Source organism: Typopeltis vanoorti, chromosome 2 (assembly GCF_054136105.1).
Source record: "Typopeltis vanoorti isolate ZY-2024b chromosome 2, IOZ_Tvanoo_1.0, whole genome shotgun sequence".
Taxonomy (NCBI): Eukaryota; Metazoa; Arthropoda; class Arachnida; order Uropygi; family Thelyphonidae; genus Typopeltis; species Typopeltis vanoorti.
In genome coordinates, this window is record NC_143550.1 from 187,548,526 (window position 1) to 187,572,484 (window position 23,959).

The 23,959-nt window shown below is 42.6% G+C and overlaps 1 protein-coding gene across 1 annotated transcript in view; it reads right to left on the reverse strand.

Moving 5' to 3' along the window:
- Window positions 1-18,675, reverse strand: part of LOC150109740 (uncharacterized) — a 144,948-nt gene extending 126,273 nt beyond the window's left edge. Inside the window, exon 1 of the mRNA XM_090414111.1 lies at window positions 18,222-18,675. The gene's annotated coding sequence lies outside the window, so the exon portion shown is untranslated. The remainder of the gene's footprint in view (window positions 1-18,221) is intronic.
- Between the last annotated feature and the right edge of the window lie 5,284 nt (window positions 18,676-23,959).

Consider the following 23,959-nt stretch of genomic DNA (forward strand, 5'->3'; position numbering starts at 1 on the left):
CGCATGTGAGCGGTTGCTTTCCATTGAAGTGCTTGTTCTCGTAACTTTGAAATGCGAGGGATCGCGTTTAAAGTTTCGCCAAATGGTGCTGTCAGCAGATGGAAATGAATGCGAGAAATGAAAGCTTGTCGAATAGAAATGGTACGTGAAAGGAAAAGGCAGAAGGAGAGTAAAAGTGGAAACGATTCCGAGGCGAATGAAGAACGAAAGCGTGGAACGAGATTTCAAAGAAACCGAGGAAAAGGGAATTTTGGGGAACCGGTGAGGGAAGAATGAAATTAGTAGGGATGGTTAATGAGGAAGGGGGAAAAGTGAGGACACTTTCGGTAGTTGGCAGTATACAAAGCAAAGATGTCATAAAATAGGTTTGTCAGGAGGAGCTGCGAGAACGGAAATGAAACGGTTGCGACAGATGATTTGAGAAGCAGCGCTAATCGTGTGGCAAAGGATTTGGGGCAAGGACGAAGTTGGAGACTTAGATCAAAGAGCACGCGGATAGTGCGTGTGCAGTCCAGATATGATGGTGGAGAACTGAGGAGAAGGACATCGATGATCAATGAAATAATGAAGAAAATGATGATGGATGAAGATAATACAAACTTCGGAATAGCGAATAGTTACGTGAAATCTATAAAATGCATGCTGGAAGGGTGACAAGTATGATGAGAAACAAGAAGAGACTAGCCAAAGAGGCGAGGATAAAAAATCTGAGGAAGTGTTTCCTTTATGAAGGGGAAAAAAGATTATTACATCTCTTCTAACCCGAGGTGGTGTAAGAGTTACAAGGCAGAAGTCACAGTGGATCAGTTTGTTAAAGTTGTTCATGCTCAATGTAAACGATATCGTTCTAAGGAAGTGGGAACTTGAGGAATCGACACTATCTCAATCTCTTGAAGATGAACGAGGCGGCAGTCTAAGTTTTTAAGTAATATTAATGCGAGTGAGGCGGGTTGGGCTGGATGGGATTTCGCCACGTGTTGTGAAATAATGGGTAAAGGTAAGGCGTTTCCGTTGACTTGGTTGTTTAATAAGAGTCTTGGGTGGAACAATCCCTAATGAGTGGAAAGAAGGCAAGGTTGTCCCATTTCATAAAAGATGGACCCCCTTCGCATTTTTGGAGTGGTTGTTGCATTCTGTAGAGATTGGTTGGGAAAAGGATACAGGATTGGGTAGATAAGGAAATTCAGATTCTTTATTGATGTCAACATGGGTTTGTTTAAGCGAGGTCTTGTTTCGGTTGTTGTTGTTGAGTCCATTGAAGAGCTTCTAGATATGACCGTGGATCTATAGAACTGCTTTGGCAATCTGTTGAACTTTGGTGGAACAGAGATTTTCTCTAGAGTTATTGTCAATTTTCTGTAGAGCAGCAGCAATTGCTGGACAAGAACAAATATCGACAGATGTTAGTTCAACTCCCGGACAGTTTTTGCATGCTTCGGAGCTCTACTACCATCTGACTGAATTTTAATGCCTTTAAAATGTTCCGTCCTTCGTCTGGTGATGATTGTGGTTATTTCTCTATTTTTTTATTAATTTCACTGATTTCATTCTTCTTCTTGACAGTTCGTTTTACCAATCTTATTTTGGCGACAGAGATTGCATCAGTTAGTGAGAGTGGGTGTAATTTTTCAGGTAAGTATCTTGCTTCTTTGGCTAGTCTGTCTGCTCTTTCATTGCCTTCAATATTTACACGGGCTGGTATCCATTGCACTGTACTGTTCTTATTGTTCAAATTTAAAGTTGTTAATTGTTCATGAATATCCCGTGTGAGTTTTGTTTTACTATTTTTCAATGCTTCAAGTTCAGATTTTGGGTCGCTGTAGACGGTTGTTCCTTCCGTAATGTTTATTACTGGATTTGAGAAAGAGAACTTGAGAGCTGTTTGTATGGCTGTTAATCCACAAGTGAAGTTTGAAGCTATTTTGCCAGCTGTGATTCTGTTCTTGTTTCGGTTACTTTACTATAAAACGTAAGTAAATTATATTTCCTTCCGCTCTACAATATGGGGACAGCAGTAAGAGACTTGCTGTAGGAGACAACCGTAAGATTAGGGCGATTCGTATGGTGATATTTCTTGATTATGCAAAGGTATCTGACTGACTACAGCACTGCATAATAAATTATTGTAGAAGTTATGGCAAATGGGTTTGGATAAGCAGTACGTTGACTGGATCGGAAATTAGCTCTGATAGATAGAAAGCTGTGTATAGAGGAACTGCGTCTCTGAGGAGTAGAGTTACTAGCGGGAGACATACACACACGCACAGGTTTATATACTTGGGCCCCCTGTTGTTTACCCTGTGTACAGGGCCGCCCCTAGGAGTTTTGCCGCCCCGTGCAGTAGCATATTTTGCCGCCCCTTCTCCCTTATTTTTCGTATAGTTTATGCCACCTTTGTCGCCCCGTGCAAATGCACGTCTTGCACCGTCGGTAGAGCCGGCCCTGCCTGTGCATGATGTTACGAGAGGTGTGCGGATGATACAAAGTTGAGCCAAACAATTAAGAATGACGCTGATGTGCTTCTGAGACTGGCTATGTGAGATTACACAACAAATGCAAGGTTTGCACTGGAATTCAGAAATATAACGCTATGAATGGTAATGGAGGTGTTGCATTGCAGAAGATGGAGGAAGAGACGGATGCTGGTGGATAGAGAGTTGAAGTTGAAGGACATATTACAAAGCTGCAACAGTGGAAAGACCATGTCCTCATCCTTCTTATCAATGTTCTTCTCATTACTCCTATGCTATTTTCTGTACCACCTCTATAATATGTCCTTGAACTTCATAAAGGCTTTGATTAGACCATATCGAGTACAGATTTGTTCGCCTGGATTTCTAAGAAGAAAGCTCTGGAAAAGGTTAAGAGGCGAGTAACAAAAATGTATTTTGCCGAGTTTGATAAAGAGGCGAAAGAGAGGTAACAATATTGAGACATATGCATTGTTAATAGAAGTTTACAAGATGGACGAGATGGGATTACAGTTTGGATTGGAATGGGTATTCGGGATATCCAGGATTCAGAGGATTGAGACAGGGACAAGACGTCCAGCTTGGAAATTGTGTAAAGATCAAAAGAGAGTGAGGCGTAACTTTTCTTTTTTCTTGCATATCGAGTGGTTGGAGAGCGGAATGCATTGATGCATTGCTTGGTGAAATGGTGAGTGCAAAAACATTGAATTAGTTTATGATAAAGTATCACATTTTAGCCACTATCGATGAGTCTTGACTACCCGAGGTATTTGCATGACAATAATACACTTAAATCAATCACTGACATTCATTGAAAAAATTGTTGTAAATATTCCATTAATAATAATAATAATAATAATAAAAGACTGCTAAAACAATCAAGGATTCCAAATATTTTTCTCCACTTGTGAAACTGAAGTGTTAGAAATAAACGAGTCTTAAAGTTGAAATTCGAGGAAATGATAGAATAAATACGAACGCTGTGAGACTGTCGAATTTCTTTGATGGAACTTTTACTTGACGCTTTCACTATAACTGGTGATATTATCATGGGCTAAATTGTGTCATTCATTAAGGGAATTTAAGAAAACTGTAATAAGATTAGACCAATCCATGAAAATGGAAATCTGAAATGGCCTAAAAATAGGGCGTCTCTCTCTCTCTCTCTCTCTCTCTCTCTCTCTCTCTCTCTCTCTCTCTCTCCATTCTACTGGCTTCTCGAAAATATTGAAAAAAATAATCCCAAATTCGGTTGCTGAAAAGGAATAACAAAGAACAAGGACGAACAACACGCTGTGGAAGAATATTTTTCGGCAACTGCAAATCTCTCTTCAAGGTGAACCTGCAGGGAGAAATGAAAAAAAAAAGAAAAAAAAAGGATGTGATCAGAGTCTCCGAAGTGTAACGACGAGCCGGGGGGGAGGGGGAGAAGAAGAGAAGCATCTAATGAGAGTATACAGAATGGATGTTTATTATACTAGTCCAAGTGTGATAACAATTCAGTTGGCAGCGTAGGTTTTCTAGTGCATAAAAAATAAGAAATAACTTAATCTACACAAGAAATATCCACCAGTACCGAAAACTATGGTTTTTAATGGTGTCTTCAGTCTGGTCGACGTCATCATCTGGAAACTGAATCGAACAACTTCCTTACCTCGATCAACTAATTTCACCAAAAAGTAACTCCGATTTGGGAATAGAAAGTCAGAGAAGGAAGCCCATCCTTGCTGACAAAAACCGCTTTATGAGGAAAAAAAAAAAAAAAGATAACGTTTCACATTTGACCGCAAGCTCAACCCGTACTGGCAGTTACTCTGCACCTTCCTTCAAAAAAAAAAAAAAATACTGCTTCAGCCTTAAGTAATCATGAGAAGATAAATGAAGAACTTCCAATTCCACTCCACCAACTAACTCAACGGGTTTCCGAAAACTCCTCAAGAATTTCTTTACCGTAATCCCGCTGCGCAGTAAAATCCTGATATGCAATACGGAGACTTTGTATCCATCCCTCACATCGCTAGACTTTCAAGCGAAATCTGTAATTTCTTTAAACTTCATGATATCAAACCTATGCTCACTATATGAAGAATTCCCTGCTCGTGTGGCCTTTCGTATGTAGGTCAGACTTCGAGAAGTATTGAGGTAAGAAAAAAAGAGCACCTCGGAAACGTCGCTCATAACAGAAAAGACAACTCTGGCCTAGCTTATTACTTTTTCCACACACACCATGACATCGATTGGAACAAGAACTGTGTGCCCTACTTAGAGGACAACTTCATCTCTCGTCAGATAAAAGAATTATCTGTGGTCATCTTCTCTCTCTCCCGGCACCACTAATAAGAACCAAGAACTGACCTTGTGCGAATTTCAAAATCTCTCAGCAGATCCCTCCAGACGCCAGATATCAACTTTTCAGCAAACCATCTCCAAACAATGCTGGTAGCGGTTGACCCGCATCGTTTCCATTATTCATGATCCAACGGTTCATTTTTAGTTCACAGTTGCTAATCTTATATTTTCGTTTTGTGTTTACCCTGACGAAGCCACACTTTTATTTACTTATTTTTAGTGGCGAAACTACTAGGTATATATCGTACTACTACGATCAATAAAAACCCAGTTATTTTTATTGAATTTCTATGGCGAAGAGTCTTCTCTTAAATATAAATATTTACCGGATTAACCAAAATAGGAAAATATGTAAACAAAAAAAGCTGCACACGTTTGTGTCCCAACTTCAGGTGAATTCATTACTAGGGGAGATTTAAACGAACAAATAAGAGGAAAACTTAAATAGAATGGGGAAGTTTGGATTAGGAAAAGAGAAAGAATGTTGGAATTTACTAAAGAGAAAAGACTAGTTATTACGAATTTATTCTTTAATTAAAAAACAAAACGAAAGAAACATCGTAAATGGACGTGAAGAATCATCAGCGTCAGATATCTTTAAGGAAGTACATTTTATGATAGCAAACAGGAAAGGAAACGTTTTAAACAATTTCGATGATCACAGAAAGGAAGATCTCTCAATGAAATTAAGATATCGCTTGGACGCGATATCTTAATGAAAGATAGAAAGTAATAAAACAAACTTGAAACTGAATGAACTTGAAAATGTCGGAATGCTCTTGAATGGCTTTTAATACGCGATTTAATGTCTAAATCGTAAACTATAGAAACAAATAAACAAAACTCCCACGGCAGGTCAACTCTTTGCTCTTTTCTGGGACCAAAATTGTGCGCAATTTACATCAACGATTCTGTGACCTATAATTAAGAAGTCAAGTTTCGCAGAGGGCCCCGCACTGGTTTTGGCTTCACGTTCTGTTAGATGAATCGCGAGTTACGTAAAAATGCCAATTTTGAAACAGCGACGAAACCATTTCGATCTAAAATTTTACTCGCTCGTAATGCTGAAAAAAAAAAAAAAAAAAAAAACCACTTGTAAAAGAAAAGTTTCGACGAGCACATTCTTACAGGTTTGGAACTACACCAGTAACCGAGATCATTAAACGTAGGTTGTCACTTCAGTCACGCATCACAAACGTGCTAAAGACAGCACGTTTTAGGCAAAGCAGAAAATTATTTTCAAAAGATCGTTGGACAATTAAAAAGCCCTCTCTTCATGGGTTTATAAAGTGTCCTGCGACAGGGTATTCTAAGCACCCTGATTTTCCCACAAAATAATACGAATTTCTTTCATTCATCAGTAGGATACTCTGCTATCTTCATGAACCTGTCTTCAGCAAATCTGTTGATGCTTTTTATTAGTCGAATATCATACTGCATTGACCTGCGGTACGTGGATAAATAATAGATGCACGTCTCTCTCTCTCTCTCTCTGTGAGTGTGTGTGTGTGTGTGTGTGTGTATATATATATATATATGTGGAGAGAGAGAGAGAGAGAGACTGAATTTTTGGCGTCCCCCCCCCTCCTCTTGTCATTACGCTTGTCCCGTTAAACTTGTCCCGTGTGTATATAACATTATGCAGTGCGAAGAAAGTTCCTGACGGCGAAATCTTGAATCTTGCTCATTCCTACCACCCCCCAAAGCGCCCTCTGCCTATGAGGAGAGAAAGGTTTCCTTGGAGCCTTCACTCGTGATATCAGTGGATATCGAAGCGGATTATATTAATCCTCAAAGCAACCCTTCAGCCACAACACTCACTTTAGCAGAGAGCTCCAAATGGAACCCCCGCTGGTGACTTTTATTTTTATTTATTTATTTATTTTTATTACCGAGAACTGACTTCCCCCATTGATCGCCATGCGGATGGCTCGGTGGTTGCTCGTTTGTGTTCAGCAAATTTATTATTATTATTATTATTATTATTATTATTATTGGTGTTTAATCTGCTGGGTCACCAAGAGTGTTGCAACACTAATTACAGAAGTGGGTGATTATCTCATTGCAATGAGTCAAAACACTCCTCTTAAAAGGTGCTAATTAATTGGGGGAGAGGGATGGAGGACGGCATGTGCGAAATCACCTTGAACGGTAAAGAAGGCGTTTATTTTTATTCTTTTTTTTTTTTTTTTTACTACGGCTCACTTTGTCAGAGGCCCTGAAGCTTTCTTTATCTTCATTCCCTGCACCCAAAAATACTTTTTGTTAACGTTTCCATTTCAAGGATGCTCTTCGCGTGCATCCCCCCCTCTCGTCTGTCTGGGTAATCTTAATGAAACTTCCCTCCCTTAGCCGATTCGAAACTCGCCTCCCACTAAATGCCACAAAGCAGTCAGTTTCTTCCTTCAACGTTCCAGCCGGTTGCAGAGGGTCGAATGCTTTCAACTTCTTTCTCGCGACTCTTTTCAATGCTCGCATTCATTCATTTCGATCCCACACCACTTTCGATGTACGCAGAAGAAGGGAGTCAGCTCTTGGCTTTCTGTTGTTATTCGTCATTTTTCTCTATTGTTAAAAATGTCCACTTAAGAAATCACGGTTTTCTCTTTCTTCCCCCCCCCCCCTTCCGTACGCATCTCGTGCATAGCCGCCAGTACAGAAGATGCATTTCAGTCTTTTAAACTTAGATCCATCGCTCGGGTTTTAAAACACTCGACAATCCGTGCAATATTTCGACGGCTTATCCCGAAGCTGGGCGAGATTACGACTCATCGACGGGCTACTTTCATTGGACGGCAAAGAATAAAAAGAAAAAGACAGAAAACCCCTCTTACGAGTGCAGTTCCCGACCGAGCGTCATTAACTCCGTGCCAGGAAGTGCAACCCGCACTTTTCGCACAAACGCACAGTTAAACACGAGAAACAAAATTGTCAGAATGAGGAAAGGCAGACACGCTTCAGAGTCGCCTTCGTCGAACCAAATCACAGGCGAATCGGTCACCGAACAGACAAAGAGGGAATTTATTTTTAATTGTAAAAGGATACATAAACAGAATTTGCTATTCTAAGTTTCATTCCCCCTCCCCCACGGAATTGGGTAATCCAGAAGATAAAGCCATTACACTCTCACTTGGCAGTTCATCAACTCATTTTTTACCGGGTTCGATGCCGCAGTAATTGGGGGCAACCGCCGTAGCCCGCCCCAATCTCTCAGAACAAGTTAGCAGAATTTTGAATTTGTTTCTATTTGGCACGAAGAAGAGTCCTCTTCTGGTTCGTTCTTCTTTAGTGGCTTCTCCAATTTAGAGGTTAGCAGTCATGGTACGCCAGGTGTCCGATCCCCTGCCATTCTTTTGATCTCGTAGTAGCTCTTGCTCCCCATCCATTTCTTTACATCATCGACCCAAGAAGTACTTAGGCTACCGTGAGATCTTCTTCCCTCTAATTTTCCCTCCAGTATTTCCAGAGACGTTTTCTGTGTTGATCCTCTTAATGTGTGTCTTGCCAAGTTGCACTTTCTCTTTATAAGGTCTTCCATGTGGTTCCCATTAACTTCGATACCTCTTCAGTAATTCTTTTTTTCCCTCGTTCAAGAAATCGTCGGTGCTCGCCTATAGCGCCACATCTCAGAGGCCTGCAATTTCTTAATTATGGATTTTGAATCTCTCTTCTTCTCCCGTAGTCCTAAATGGACCGTTGGGTCATTCATGGCTGGTAGGTGATAGTCTTGGTTTGGCTCCTCCAGTCATCTCGGTCTCTTGTTCGTGATGTCAGTTGAGAAGGGGAGGAATTTGTCCATTTTTTGATGTAATCAGTCCATTTTAATCGAGGTCGGCCCCTAACCCTTGGTCCCGGAACGATTCCTTCTAGTGCTTGCTTTGGAATGCCATTAGCCCTCGCCAGACGTCCGAACCATTTCATCTGTCTTCTTCTGATGACTGTCAGAATATTTTCCCTTTTCCCCCCTCCATTGAATCAATCAGTTTTCAGACATTTTCATTGGTTTCGTGAGCGGTATAGGGAATTCTCAAAAGTCTTCCGTAAGTTTTCATTTCGAAAGACAGGAGTCTCCTCTCATCTTCCTTCAATAAAGTCCAGGCCTCACAACCATACAAGAGGACAGAATTCACCAAGGTGTCTGTTATCTCTCCACAATGGTTTTAACTTTTGTAGGGGCCACGGTTGCCTTAGTAATTCGGTATTTAGTTTCAGTTTTTGAACGGCCATCTTGACTCAGCGTGCTTCCTAGATAAGTGAACTTATTTACATTCTCAATTTGTTTATTGCCAATTTGTATCTTTAAGAATTCAATGTCTGATTTTGAGGTTATCATTGTTTTTGTTTTTTGCAGGTTTATGTATAATTCATATTTTTTAATGTCACGAAAACGCGGCTGGTTATCTCTTGTAATTCTTCTTCACTTTCTACCAGAAGATCGATATCATCTGCAAAACTTAAGTTGTTTATTCTTAGTCTGCCAACTACTATTCTAGTGTCATGTTCATGAAGAGCTTCATCTATGACATATTCCAGAAAAGAATTAAAAACAAGAGGGAACAAGATGCATCCTTCCCTTACCCCCCGTTCTACCCGGAATGATTCACTGCTGTAATTTTTAATTTCAATTCTTATATCAGATGAAGAATAAAGAGATTTAATAATCGTAATGATTTTGTTGTCAATACCATAATGTTCTAGAATCTTCCATAATGCCTCGTGCCATATTGAGTCAAAAGCTTTTTGAAGGTCTAAAAATTGCGACAGATTATTTTGTTATGTTCTATGTATTTTTCGCCTAGTTTGTGCATTGTAAAGATATGGTCGATTGTATTTCTGGACTTCCGGAAACCTGTTTGTTGATCTGATAGTCTGCTTTCTATTTTCTTTTCGATTCTTGACAATAGTATTTTTAATAGGATTTTGCTTGGATGACTAATAAGGCTTATTGGTCTATAGTTGCTACATTTATTGCTGTTTCCCATTTTAGGGATAGGTACAAGGACAGAAGTTCGCCAATCAGAAGGCCAAGTCTCTGTATTCCATACGTCCTGGAATAAATTTATCAAGGTGTCTATAATGATGTTACCTCCTTCGCGTATCAGTTCCATTGTGACACCATTACTTCCCGGTGATTTTCCAGTTTTTGAGGAGCTAACTGCTGCAATGACTTCTTCTTTTAATATCGGGTAATCTCCATCCTCCGAACCTCCTGGCAAAATTCCATCCAAAATATCATCGGTCAGTTGAGGGTCCTTTTGAAAACGCCTTGGTTGCGTAACATTTCTATCTATCAACTATTTTTTGGTTACCTGTGATAGGAATTCCGTCTTCTTCTTCTATGCTCCAATTAATTGCGGTAAAAGGTTTGGTTAGCTTATTGATAATTTGAAAAGCACTTTTAGAATTATTTTTATTTAAGTCCTCTTCATCTAATTCATCTAATATCCATAAGTTTCTAACATGTTTGATTTCTTTTTTAATAATCTTAGTAATATTTTTATACTGTTCTCTATTATCACTGCTATTAATATGAGATTTCTAATATCTCCTTTTGTCGCATAGGTCCAAAATATTTTTGGTTATCCATGGTTTATTTATTTTCCTTTTGTATCCAAGGTTTCATCAGCTGCTTCAGTTATCTTTTGTGAGAAGTATTTGGTTTTAGATTCGATACTATTATGTTTCTTGAAGCTTGTGTCAAAAATTTGTTTTAATTTGTATTTATATAGTGTATTTATTTGGAGATCTTTTAATTTTTCTATATTGTATCTTTTACGAGTTGGTTTTGTAGGTAATCTTTCCCTCATTTTCATATTCACAGTTGTGATGACCAAGTTGTGGTTGCTGCCGATGTCGGCTCCAGGAAATGATCTGGTTCTTGTGAAGTTGATGGAGTTTTTAAATCTTGTGCCTATAAGGATAAAGTCAATTTGGTTGTGTGTTTTATCATCAGGGGAAGTCCATGTCCATCTTCTAGAAGGTTTATGGGGAAGTAGAGTGTTGGTAATGGTGAGTTCATTTTGCGAGGCAAAATTGATCAATTCTAAACCTCTATCGTTTGTTTCCCCATAGCCATACGGTCCGACAAATGTGAGATAACCCTCGCCGATGTCTGTTCCAATTTTGGCATTCCAATCACCCTGTACAATCAAAAGGTCTTTTCTATTCGCTCCAGTGATTGTTGCATTAAGTTGACCATAAAAGTCCTCTACTTCAGAGTCCTCGTGGCCTGTGGTTGGGGCATAGACCTGTATGATGGTGATAATGAGTGGTTTTCCTCTTAGGCGGACTAGAGCAATTCTGCTATTGATAGGACTGAATTCCATGACAGAATTTCGTGATGATTTGCGTATCAAAAACCCGACACCTTCTTTTCCGCTGCAGTCACATCCAGAGTAAAGAAGCAAATGTCCTTCATCTGTTGTTAGCTCTCCTGTTTTGGGCCATCGAATTTCACAAAGTCTCCTTTTGTCGCATAGGTCCAAAATATTTTTGGTTATCCATGGTTTATTTATTTTCCTTTTGTATCCAAGGTTTCATCAGCTACCTCAGTTATCTTTTGTGAGTAACAGTCCATTCATATCTTTTTAGTTCATGCTGTAGTAATTTGAGTTTGAATATGATCCATAATTCAGTGTAAACATATTCATAATTCCAGATTTTTCCTGTATTTATTCCAGAGGTCATCAGTAATTTATTATTCCAGAATTCTTCTTTCACCATTTTATTTCCATGACTGTTGTTTCATCTTCTGTAGTCATTACTCCTAAGTAATTGTAAGCTTTTGCATTTTGAATGAATCCTGTTAATACTCTTAAATTTCTGTTTTGTTGCTGTTTTTTACTTATACTTGGTTTTATCTACATTTAATACGAAGCCATAATTCTGGCTCTTTTTGATTAGCATTTCCACCATATTTTGTAACTCTATTTTTGATCTCGCTATGAACACCAAATCATCAGCAAATCTAATCTTGTTAGCATTATTGCGGCGCAACTAAGGCGATGGAGCAGTTCACGATGCCTCTCAGCTGCGTCGCCAGTCATGCAGAATGAAACAAACTGTTTTTCGATAGGTAAACCCTGCCTTCCGTACGAGATCGACTAACTCACCTTCAGACGGAATTCAAACTCAGGTCTTTCTAACCAAAGGGAAACGCCGTTACCACACTGAGCTACGGGGGCTCTTTTCTGGCCTGCGGAGGAGAGTTGACGGATCTAATTTTTCTGTCATCAGAGATGGGGGAACCTTGTTAGTGAACTCGATAAGAATATCAGGGGAGGACAGAAGACTGAAGAGGGATGCAGACAGGATTCAAACAGATTAGATTAGATTGGATTCGTTGATAAATTACACGACTTGATCGAAAGCATCGCCGTGTTATCGCGCAGCCATTCGACAGAAGCATTTCTGACTTTGGGAAAATGATGACGGACAGACAGTACAGTTTTGGTTGTTGCTGTGGTGGGTTAGACAGAGTAAAAGAATGAACGAAGGAACACCAACTTAGTGCGTTCTAAGTAAGATTTGCGATTTTTTAAAGCTCTAGAGATTTATTGTTCGAACTTTTTTGACTCCTAAAAAAAAGCAAAAAAAAAAAAAAACAACTGCCCTTTTGCTTGGGAAACCTCGTAAACATTTAAGGAACATCCGACACACAAATGCCGTCTGCTTGGCCGTTCCGTACTCGACAATGAGTTGAAATCCCGGTCTGAGACCAGCAGTCCGGGAACGACTTTAAGTCGAAGATGGATTTCATCGCGAGACCACCGCCCGCTCCTTCGAGGACTGAAGTGGCTTGAAAAAAAGTCACGTTCGATCTCTGCAACGGTTTCATGATTATCTCGTCCTTAGATAACCCCGTAGTGCTGATATGTGTCCTTAGCTAGGACAGTCAATAAAAACACAAACTCAAATAAGATCAAGATAACGCAATGGGCTTCAGCCATCTGCAAACTCAGCTTCACCTCCTTTCTCCGCGAATAAACCTTCGCAGCTGACTTTCATTTTGATGGTCCTCATTCTAGAAACGAAATTTCTTTTCATAGCAACAACTATAGCTGCTGTAGTATGCAGACAACCAAGACTTCCTATTTTGCTCCGGACGTCCTCTACGAATACTCTCCACGCATGGACCACTCCTATTTAGGAAAATCATCATCGAAATCTTCCTAGAGAGGTAGAATTCGTGCCGTGCAGATCAGTTGGGTTGACGACTTTCCTCACTCCATTCTCTGTATCTGACAACAGTTATCCGCTAAGCTGCCTCTCTTCGTCACTACTTCCACTGCGTAAGCGAATACTCACCTAGGGAGAACTAGACGAGCAATACGGCAAAATGAGTCCAACTCCGAGTTTAACTTCAACTTTCTTGCTTTTCCTGATCCACAAACTGCTCATGCAAATAGTTCTATTCGTTAGATAGAACCACTTGCATGAGTCTGTCTATTTATCCATGCAGTTGCAACACTAATCCTATCATAAATGCTCAACCTTGGTAATTGCGATCGTTAAAATCTAATGAATCAATAAATGATAATTAGAACAAAAAGGAGGTCGCATTATTTGCTCTATAAACCCCGTGGTACTAATTCTCTGCCTTTTGTACGTATTCTAAAACAAAAAAGAGTCACATGACCACCAATTTTGTGTGCTTCCCAAGTCGAGGAGTTGCTTTCAGCAAAACCTCCTCCTCGCGCAGACCGACTCCGGGATGCTAATAAGACCGTGACGAGAACATCTGCAGAATCGTGACTGCTTCAGCTGCTGTCCATGCTCAGCCTTGACAGCGAAGATCTTTTCCTGAAAAGTAACTACAAGTGCGACTCTTTTTCGAAGCCTTCGTGGTGAAAGGGACCCGTGGCTCGAGCACTTCCAGAAAAGCCTTCGTGCATCAGAGGATGACCGAAGAAAGGTCGGTGTCGTTCGAACTGTCCGAGTAGAAGGAACGAATAAGAAAGTGCAAAGATTTCCTTTCCCCGTCTCAGCTTGTAACATTACTGCTTCGCTTTAATTGCAAAAGCGGACGCTCAGAGGTGAGCGACTTCATCCCAAAGAGCTCCACCCGAATTGGCCCCTGCGCGAATGACCCTGATCAGAGAGACCCGAAGATTAGCTTGTTGGCAGGCTAATTAAAAAACTGAGATGACCAAGCGGTGCATCTGACAAGGAGCTTATTTGATTTGCGTGCAGGGGAAAGATCAGTTTTCTGGTGCAAAGGTTTTCCTTATTTTTATTTTTTTCGGAATCGGAAGAATAATATCTTTGTAAAAAAAAAAAAAAAAATCAAACAGCAAGGATAAGAAAGCAAAGCTTTTTCTCGAAAGAGAGAGAGAGAAACATTTCTTTTTTTCTTCTCATTGAAATAATGTTGACGGAAAACACAACTTCACGGGAGAATGCAAAATGTTATTTGCCATTCACTGCAAACATTCCCCGCTGATTCTGAATTTATTCTTTTCTTTTTTTTTATCGAGGAGATTAGAATTGGAAAATTGAAATGAGCTAAAATGAAACGACTCCCTCTTGCCATGGAAGACGAAAGAAACTCTTAAAAACCTCGCGGCAGCCCTGCTATGACTGGATCGGAGGCGAGCGAGACGTAGCGTGCTATCCAAAGGGCCTCAACCATCGTTCAAGACAATTATGGAAATATTGGGGAGGGTCTCTCACCGCCCTCAGAGTTGAAACACCACCAAAAAGACAGAAACGGAATCCTGCAAAAGACCGAAAGAGAAACTTTTTTATTTTATTTTAGGACTGCGGACACGGACGCATCGGACTCATTCGCGACTACCAGACCATAAACCGCAATGCAGGGATTGACTTGCACCACACACACGGCTTCTGGTGAACTTGAGAGCTTATCGAAGGTTTTCATTTAAATCACGTACGCTCACGATAAAGCGAACACCCCAAAAATTGCTCGTGGAAATCATTTCCGATCCACACCCAACAGAGCAAGAACGTCGTCGCATACGAAACAGCGCAAAGGCTGGAATTCATTTCGCCTACACTACCCCCCCCCCCCTCTCGCAACATGCGCACCCCACTTTCGAAGGTGAGGACGCTTAGACGTTCTCCGAAGAGCAAGAAACCTTCAAGTGCTGAAAGACGCCACAGGACGGTTCGATGGAAACGAAGACTTACTTTAATTGTGAAACGAACTTAATTAAATACGGGATCAGAGGGTAAAGTGCACCGGAGGGAGGGGGGGGGGAAGCAAACGACATGGGTTTCGTCAAGTTATCCGCAAATACCGAGTAGCAGAAAACGAGGACAAAGTAGAGAAGTTTGCGAATTTGGTTTAGCATTACGGGAAGTGAACGGGGGAAAGCCGGGGGGGGGAGTTCAATGTGTATCAAACCGGTTGTGTGGAGTGATGCAACGGCCGTATGTAGGTTAATCTACAGTTTTAACCTTGAGGACGCAGTCTATGAGCTCGGCAAAGCGATTTCGAAGACACCAACGGTTAGAAATAGCGACCAGTGGAATGGAACGCACATCGGGGAGAAAGAAAAAAAAAAAAGCCATAAAGTGCTGTCAACTTTTGACAATCGATTCATTCGCACCGCAGTAACGACATTTAAACTTCAACAGGAGAACAGACGGTAAAGAAGCTCCTCGAGCAGAGGAATTCAAAGAGGCCAAAACCCAACAGAAGCCAAAAGGCCGCATTACTTCACGAAGTTCAGAGGGAGTGCGATGGAATCTTGCTCCAATATTCCGGACGGATGATCGCGGCGTATCGACATTAAAAACCTTAAAAATCGGAGGACTACCCCGATGGACTGAAATGGGGATTTCTTGCATGTGATTCCCACCCACGGAAGATTGTAAACCCACAGAAAGTTAGTGCTGTGAGTGGGCGAAGTTTTTTTTCTTTCCTTCTGTTATCCGTAAAACTCGATCCTCGTTCGCAGAAGCGAACAAAAAAGCGTTTAAGATCGCCAAGTGCGTTGCTGTCACGTTTCTATTTATTATTAACTTTTGAGCGTCTCCGTTTTCGAATGTAACGTGCGAAACGTTGGATTTAGTTCACGTGAATTTTCCGAAACTCTGAGCTTTTCTATTTTTCTGTTACCTTTCGATCCAGGTGGTCCGTTTGAACCGTGGCTTGGCTGGAAAGAGACGTGGTTAGGGGGGCATCGTGTATTCCGCTCTGAATCCCTGGAAAGTTAAAAAATTATACTGCTGCACTGAATATAGAATATTCCAGTCATAAAAATTATTAATAATCCTTTGAGCCGCGAATTAAGAAAAATGTACAGCCCGCCTTCTATGGCGTAAAAAAAACAACAACAACAATAAGAATAAAGAAAAGACAGATTTCTAAGAGACTGCAGCGCTTCCTTGCAAAAAATAAAAAGCCTCTTTAAATTAGCTGCTTTACAGTAGTTAACACACACACACACACACACACACACACGTCAATACTGTTTTTGGAAGAGAAGCACAGTGACGTGCATGTGTACTGCTCAAAGGCAATTCCTTAAAAGGAAATACTTCACGTAATGCTCCTGAATAGAGTTCGTGCCTTTTAAGTAATGTAAGCCCAGGCAACTAACCCGAAGGTTATCTGTCTCATAATCTGTCTCTCTCTGGGAAACTTTCAAACTTTTCAACTTTCATTTTATTTTGGACTAGAAAAAGATGGCGGAGCTTTGATGTCGTCAATTATTTATGACGTAATTTTCCCTCCCGAAGCGTCGATGGCTCCATCTGGGAAATGTTCGTGGGAAAATACGGCACAAACGCTGCTAATTAGATGTCAGGTATTGCGCAGAGATTTCTTTCGTTTCGCTTCAGTCATCTCGTCTCTTCTGCAGAGCTCATCAGGGACTGTCGACAACAGCACAAGGGAACGGATAGCTGCAAAGACGGCCGATGACGTGCACCAGGGAATCGGAAATTTATATGCGAGTCTGAAAAAAAGAAAGAAAATAATGTGCGTGTTTCGATGGAATCAACGTGCAGCTACTCCCGCTGGTACGGACACCTACCTCTTTGCCCCCCACCCACCCTCTCCGGCAACAGTAACGGATAATCCCTTCCTGTGTCTAGGAAAGATTCTGTTTCTCCCACGTGAAAATAGCGTGTGACTCAAGGCCACCCCAGTCTCACCTGCCAGGGCTGGGGGACGTGAGGGGGGGGGGGATTGGCGAAGAGAATCTGTGTGCCAACCGCACACAATGGATTGCGTCATCGAGGGCGGCGTCTTTCCGAGCTGCGACCGTTGCTAACGATTTTACACAAACCAGCCGCAGTAGCATTTCGTTCTGCGAATCCCAGAGAAGGAAGTTTGCGTTTGTTTTGTGCCTTAAAAACAGGGAAACGATTTGTTCGGCGGTGGGGGGATGCTGAAGTCATCGATCTTGGCAGGCAACAGAGACTGCGCTGCGGGTGGGCGATTGCCAAAATGCGAAGAGAAAGAGTCGACAATGAAAAAACGAACCCCACAAAGATGAACTCGTTCAAAGGGGGAACGATTCATCGCCGAAGGTTGCTTCTTCTTTCTTTTCTCCCGACAGACAGAGTGCAATACACGTTCGTGAAAATACTGGCGCAAGAGTCTCACGAGTAAGAGGATGTCATCGGCATCACTGTGAATGGAGGTTCGATGAGTTAAAATGACCGAAGAATCAAACGACTTTGGCAACAATCCCAGTGGACTGCGGAGGAAAACAAAACATCGTTGCTGGTTTGACCTCATACCGCAAGATACCTTTCGAATGTTCTCTGAAGTCCTTCGCAGCATTTGCGGCCCAGAAAGAGCAACACGCGCAAGTTCCGGAGTGAGGAAAGGAAGAGAAGAGCAGCTGCAGGAGTTCCTCGGTTTATGAGAGTCACAGTCAAAAAAAAAAAAAAAAGTTATGAAGACGAACAGCCGCCTTCGGATGCTGAGAGGCGCGCTACGAAGCATTCGCCACACTTGCAACTCGAAATTGACGAAGCAATGACGAGAGAAATGCAGCGACCTCTGGTGTCGAACGTTCAACGGACGACATTTTGTACGGATTGGTTTTCCTGTTTTCAGAGAAATAACTCCGACGTCGGATCAAAATGTTTACAGCTTCTCACGCTGTCGAACGTACTTCTTTCCGCGAGTGTGTCTCTCTCTCTCGCACACAACGTATGTAAATTAGCAAACAACACACACACACACACACACACACACACACACACACACACACACGCGTGCGCAGACAGCAGACGAACGCGTCTGCCGCATTGCCACGTTAGCAGTTTGGGAAAGCAAACGGAGCGCAGAAGTAGGGTTAGGAGCGGCGCGTTCCAACAAGAAAAGATATCTGCCGATGCGGTTATTGAGCTAGCGCCTGCGACACACACACACATACACACTTCGAGCAGCGCTCGGAGCGAGAATGAAGTTTCACTTACCTTTTCAGCGATCCGCCAGCAGTGCCGAGTGAGCGTATTCCAAGAGCGATATCAGCAGCGAACACGGTTTCCTGTCGTCGGAGGAAACGGGCTCAGAAATTCCTTCCGCATCGAAACAGCGCACTGCGATTGCTGGCAGCGCGTGGCATTGAAGCGACTCACGCGGTTCTCGGGACATCCCCGAAGAAAAAGAAGGAGAACGTAATCCAAAACGGCATCGCGACACTCGCTCTATGACGCCGTATTTGCCATCCGACGAACATGCAGGCGGCGTAGTGGGTTTTAGCACGTGCACACAAGAAAATGCGCCGTTGAGTCACCGAACAGTGCGGAAACCAATCGATCGCTTTGGCTTCGAAGGCAGCGGCAGCAGATGTGACGGAGCAGACGGTTGCCTTTCTCTCTCCCCCTCGGGCGGCACGACTGGCTCACCTGGCCTCGCTTCCAACAGCTTCCTGTTCGGTCAGATCACGTGACGACGTGCGTGGAAACCGGCAGTCAATGAACGCTAGGTCTCAGCCTCGGGTCGGGAGTCACGAGAGATGTAAACACGATGGCGACCACAGCCAATCACAGGCCTGCTGCACCGCGGGAACAAAGGGGTCCGTCGGGTTCCTCGCCGACCAGATGGGTGCGCAGACGGCAGCACATTAGTGACAGTAGAATTCACAACTTGGTCGACACCTTGCGCGTACGCAAATATCGGGCGATATCCTTCCCCCCCCCCCATACGCTGCGGAACTGGAACACCCGGTGACATTCATTGACGACGATCCGCCCCCCCCCCCATCCGTAGAGAGGTTACTCTTGGCCATCTACGCGGGCAGAGACTTGCGACTTAGATGGGCTCCGAAACAGCTTGCGACGAAATCCATTTTATGACGGACTCCTCCTTCTGAGCAACCACCAGAAATACTCAAAGCTGCAGAGTCAGTCGGCGTCAGTTTCCCGAACACGTGGGCCAGGAAAACACACGCACAAAAAAAAAAAAAAAAAACCTTTTTGAAAGTTCCGCGACACCGGAGGAATATCTCGCTATGACGCAGTCGTCGCAAATCCAGCATAGTGGAATATCTGGGGGACTGTGTTCGGGGAAAGTGGGTCATCCAGTCGTGAAAAAAAACATTCAGCTTGCGAAAAGCACCTCCGTTCGAGATCTGCATCGGGAGGAACTAAAACGGGTGCTTAATTTGCGCGTGCGAAAATTCGGTGTTTGGAATGAAGTGAAAATGAATGAAACGAAGTCGAATTTTTTTGAACGCACTTCGATTGCCGCTTGTAGTCCAGCGATGCTTGCCTGCGCCTTCGACTGATTGCGTCCAACTCCTCCCGCTTTCGGATTATTCGGGGGATTGTTTTCATGTTCAACCGAACAGATTTTGCGTTCATCGAAACCCAGCCGAGCAGGTCAACATAATCTCGAAACAGAATATTCGGCGAAAAATTAAAAGGAAGTCCTCGCTGAGAAATCGCATTTCTTTTCGTAGAGCGACCGCGCGGGACGGCTGAAAAGAGACCGACGGAATTCTTTTGTTGGTTTCATTTTCGTGAAATTTTGCTTTTTCCTTTCATTTCCGGTGGGGAATCGGATGAAATTAATCTTCGCAACGGGACTCGGCGAATGTACGCAAGACAGATCGCGACTCAATCCGAACACAGAAAAAGGCCAAATTCAAGGAAATGCCGTTCAAGCTTGATCGCCAGCAATTTCCGTTCGACTAGCATTTGCGATGACCTTCAGTGAATCCCGCGGTCGAAATGGTTGATGGTGCTGTCTTTGCGTTGAGCAACCGCCGTTCAGCGAAGTCTACTAGATGGTCTCGAGGCGGCAGCGTGCCAAATACACAAATCGCCGGCTTTAAGGCTGGTGATCAGTTCGAAACACGCCGAAGCACTTCGTTTATCGCTCAGTTCGCTTCAATTTAGTTCCCCCCCCCCCGCGTTGTAAACGATGGAGAGAAGGGGGAGGAGAGTCCCTATCTTCTATGCTGAACGCGATAGAAGCTTAAGCATCGTTGATTTCAATGCATCTGAGATATTAAGCGAAATTCGAGGAAAGCGAAGATCATTCCGAGTGGGAGTCGGGTAGGCGAAGACCCCGCGGAAAAGGAACGACAGGAATTTGGATGTCAAATTCAAAGATCGAGATTTGTCTTCCCAGTTCATCCACGAGAGCGGATGGGAATGAATTCGAAAGAACGGGGGGGGGGGGGTACGCTCACTTACTGTTCGTGCCTTGGGGATCGCCACGTGCGTGTGCGAACTCCTGCAGAAGTGTCCCAGATAGCACAGGGCTGCGACGCGCACCAGAAAGAAAACAAACAAGTAAAAGCGAGGATCCTCGCAGGAGTGACGCCACTTGTCGAAGGACGTGCAGGAACGCCGTGGTCGACTTTAATTTTCGACTACCACACGAAGAAATCTGTTATGGCGGCAGAGTGGTGCTCCTTGACACCGAGCCGTACGTGGAAGGGGAGGACGGCAACATCGCTGGCCTCATTCCGGGAGAAGTGAGTGACGTCACTCTCACTCACCAGAATGGATTCCATCCAGACTGCCGAAGAGCTCGCTTCTTGCCCTGCAACCAAAAAAATAATAATAAATAATAATAAATAAATAAATAAAATTAAATCACAATAAAATAATGAAACAAAATCACTGCGAATGCAAGCGGGCAGTGCGCAGTCGCGCGGACTTTCCTCACTTTGACAGGCAGCGCTCTAAAACACTTCAAGAATGTTCGCTCTCAAAGCAAATTTTCTCCGTTTTGAGAAAGGCTTTTAAGAAAGCAACAAGTTTTGTCTTTCTTACTCCACCAATTTTCTCCAAATTAATGACGTTGGGGAGTCCTTAAGAACCTCTTCCCCCTCCTTTGCCTTTTGCTAAAAAGATTGAGAGAGGAGAGGAAAGAAATTCCTCGTCGTCTTTCGATCTTCAATGGGAATTCATCGCACACTGAAAAGTGACTCAACTTCTTGCAGCGTTCATTTCAGCCCTCAGAAGATGGGATCGAATGCAGGACGTCATTCCCCCTTCTTGCAGTGGCGTTTCATTTCAGCAAAAATGCGCTTTCCAAGAACGATGTGTTTGGATTGGGATGTTTTTTTTTTTTAATTTTATTCATTTTATGGAAATGGATTCGAAGAAGAGAAGGAGTGCGTTCGTGAAATTGCTGCTCGAGGGGTTTGCTGTGTGTGTGGGTTGGGTGTGAACCCCTAGCGCATCATTTTGGCCCTCTCTCTGATGCAATTTCGGCACCGCGCCTATTCTGCAGGTGCATCACTGGGGGTTGCTCCACTAAACTGGCGACTATCTTTTTTTTTTTTTTTTTTTTAAGTGAGAGAGCGGATGTGCTATCCACTCCGAAGGCGGAGTGGATAGTACATCCGTTCTCTCACCAACAGGCTGCGGGTTCTAATCCCACCATGATTGCGAATGCGTTTGGGCGAAGACGTTTTCATCCCTCGATGTGAGACCACTGCCCTCCTCACTTGTACCTTCTTCGGTTAGTACGGCAGGGCTCCCAGTAATAAAAACTCCTCATCATACGTCGCTACTCATTTGTGTTAATCATTTTCTTCCAGGATCTACTTAAATGCTTGTCGCGTTTCTGGTTCAGTCTTCTCTCAACTTTCGATCTGGGAAGCACTTCTATCCACCAACATCCTGTTCTTTTCGTTCGTCTCCAATTCAAACGCTGGTTTTCCTTCATCTCTCTTTCTGCTAAGGCATCGTCTATCGCATTCCTCAGTTCGAACAAAGTCAAGTTCCTTTTCAAAATCCTAATTTCTGACATAATTCCGCCATTGAAGCCGTCTTTTCACTCCACTAATTTTTCCCACATGCCCTATTTTTATCAGTTTTTTTTTTGTAACTCAACTCAAACCAATTCCAACTCATCGACAAACTTTGCAATGCTTAGACATTTCTAGTTTCAGGATCTTGAGTTCTCAACGCTTCTACAGGATACACAGGGAGGCATAGGACCAACCACCTTATCCTTGTGTACGGTTGCGGTTAAATGAATAGAAAACCCTCGACACCGCTAGGTGAAAGAGGAAAAAAGAAAGGAGAAGAGGAAGTTTCAAGATCGTCTTTAACATGTTCATTGCCAATCACGCGATATCGCGCGATGTGAGCTCTCACCAAACGGCCGATCACGCGTTATCGCGTGGACGTCACTAACTAAATAAAAAAAAATAAAAAAAATTTGGCCACCACACGAAATTCCAATTTTCAGCTTGGCAATGAACGATACGCGTGATGCGAGTTCTCACCAAACGGCCGATCACGCGTTATCGCGTGGACGACGCTAACTAAATAAAAAATTTAAAAAAATTTAGCCACCACACGAAATTCCAATTTTCAGCTTGGCAATGAAAGTGTTAACCAGTGCCTTAGACATTGATCACGTACCACCCTTCATTGGGGCAGGGACAATCTGGTCACGTACAATGCAACCAAAATGTCCACCCGCCTTTTCTGTCGCAAAAGAGATCTCAGCTCACTTGTCCTCACCCTCAGTAATACATCAATCACTTATCTGTTCTGGCACATCCCAGGGTTCGCTTCTTCAGCATCTCAAAAACTGGGCACTCTCTTCGGCTCAGGATTTCCACCTGACTTGCTACTAGTTATTTGGGGTACTCGCTACTCGCATTTGGGGTAATGTATCTAAAACGTCCCTGCTCACCAGAGGAGACCAATTCGGCTCGTAAATGGTCCCTCCGTTACAGACACGCTTCACCCTCATGGGCTTTGGCATCGTGTTTATTAATCAAAGATTATAAAATTATCCACAACATTGGGTTGAACACTGTCTTGTAGTTTCTGTTTTGGCTATTTCTCTCTTCTTTTCCTTATAAATTTCAACAATCTCCCCACTAGTCAGGCTAATTTTATCATTAATTTGCATATTTAATTTGCCATCTTCGCTAAAAGCTCTATCTAATACAGGGAATGCAGTTGATAGTTTTTGTGTTCCGACGAAGAGAGGACAATTCCCGCTCCCGCAGGAATTGTCCACTCTTGCATTTTAAGTAAAATACCATTTCCACAATATGTGGTCCATAATATAGGAACGGCGAAGACAAGCGTCCAATGGCGCTTTACCTTGATTTAACACTCAGCCACTAACTATCCAAACTGCTCAGTTGCAACTTACGAGTGAGTCAAAGTCCTGCAGCGCTACGTAGAAGTAGTTTTCTACTGCCTTCGCATATACGCTTTTTTATTCTTTTTCTTTTTGAAATCAGAAAAGCTGAAATAGAGTCACTACTATCTTCCCACGGGATTTCGAACAACTTTTCTCAAACAAACATCAGCGCTTGCTAACCTTTATTCAGAGACTGAATCCCAGGTTATTCTCAAAATTTCCTTTCAACATCGTCTTTCTTGAAGCGCTCAGACAAAAATTTCAATTCGGTTTTATTTTCCTTTTCATGACTCAATTAAGCAGCTATTTTAACGCATCCGCTTTTCTGGACTGTTTTGAAACATTTCGTGTAAAATATCGTCGACTGCAGCTGAAGTTCAAGTCCCACAACTGATTGCAAACGTCTTTTCCTTCTCAATGTTGATACATCTCACTGAATTCTCGTGGGGATGTTCCATCGTTTGTTAGTTCATTTAATATTGCTTTCCAAACTAAATAATCACAATATTTGCCTTTAATTAATTTTTTATGCCATCTTTATGGTAATGGATTCCTTATTAGGGATACTCTTTCCTACTTTTTT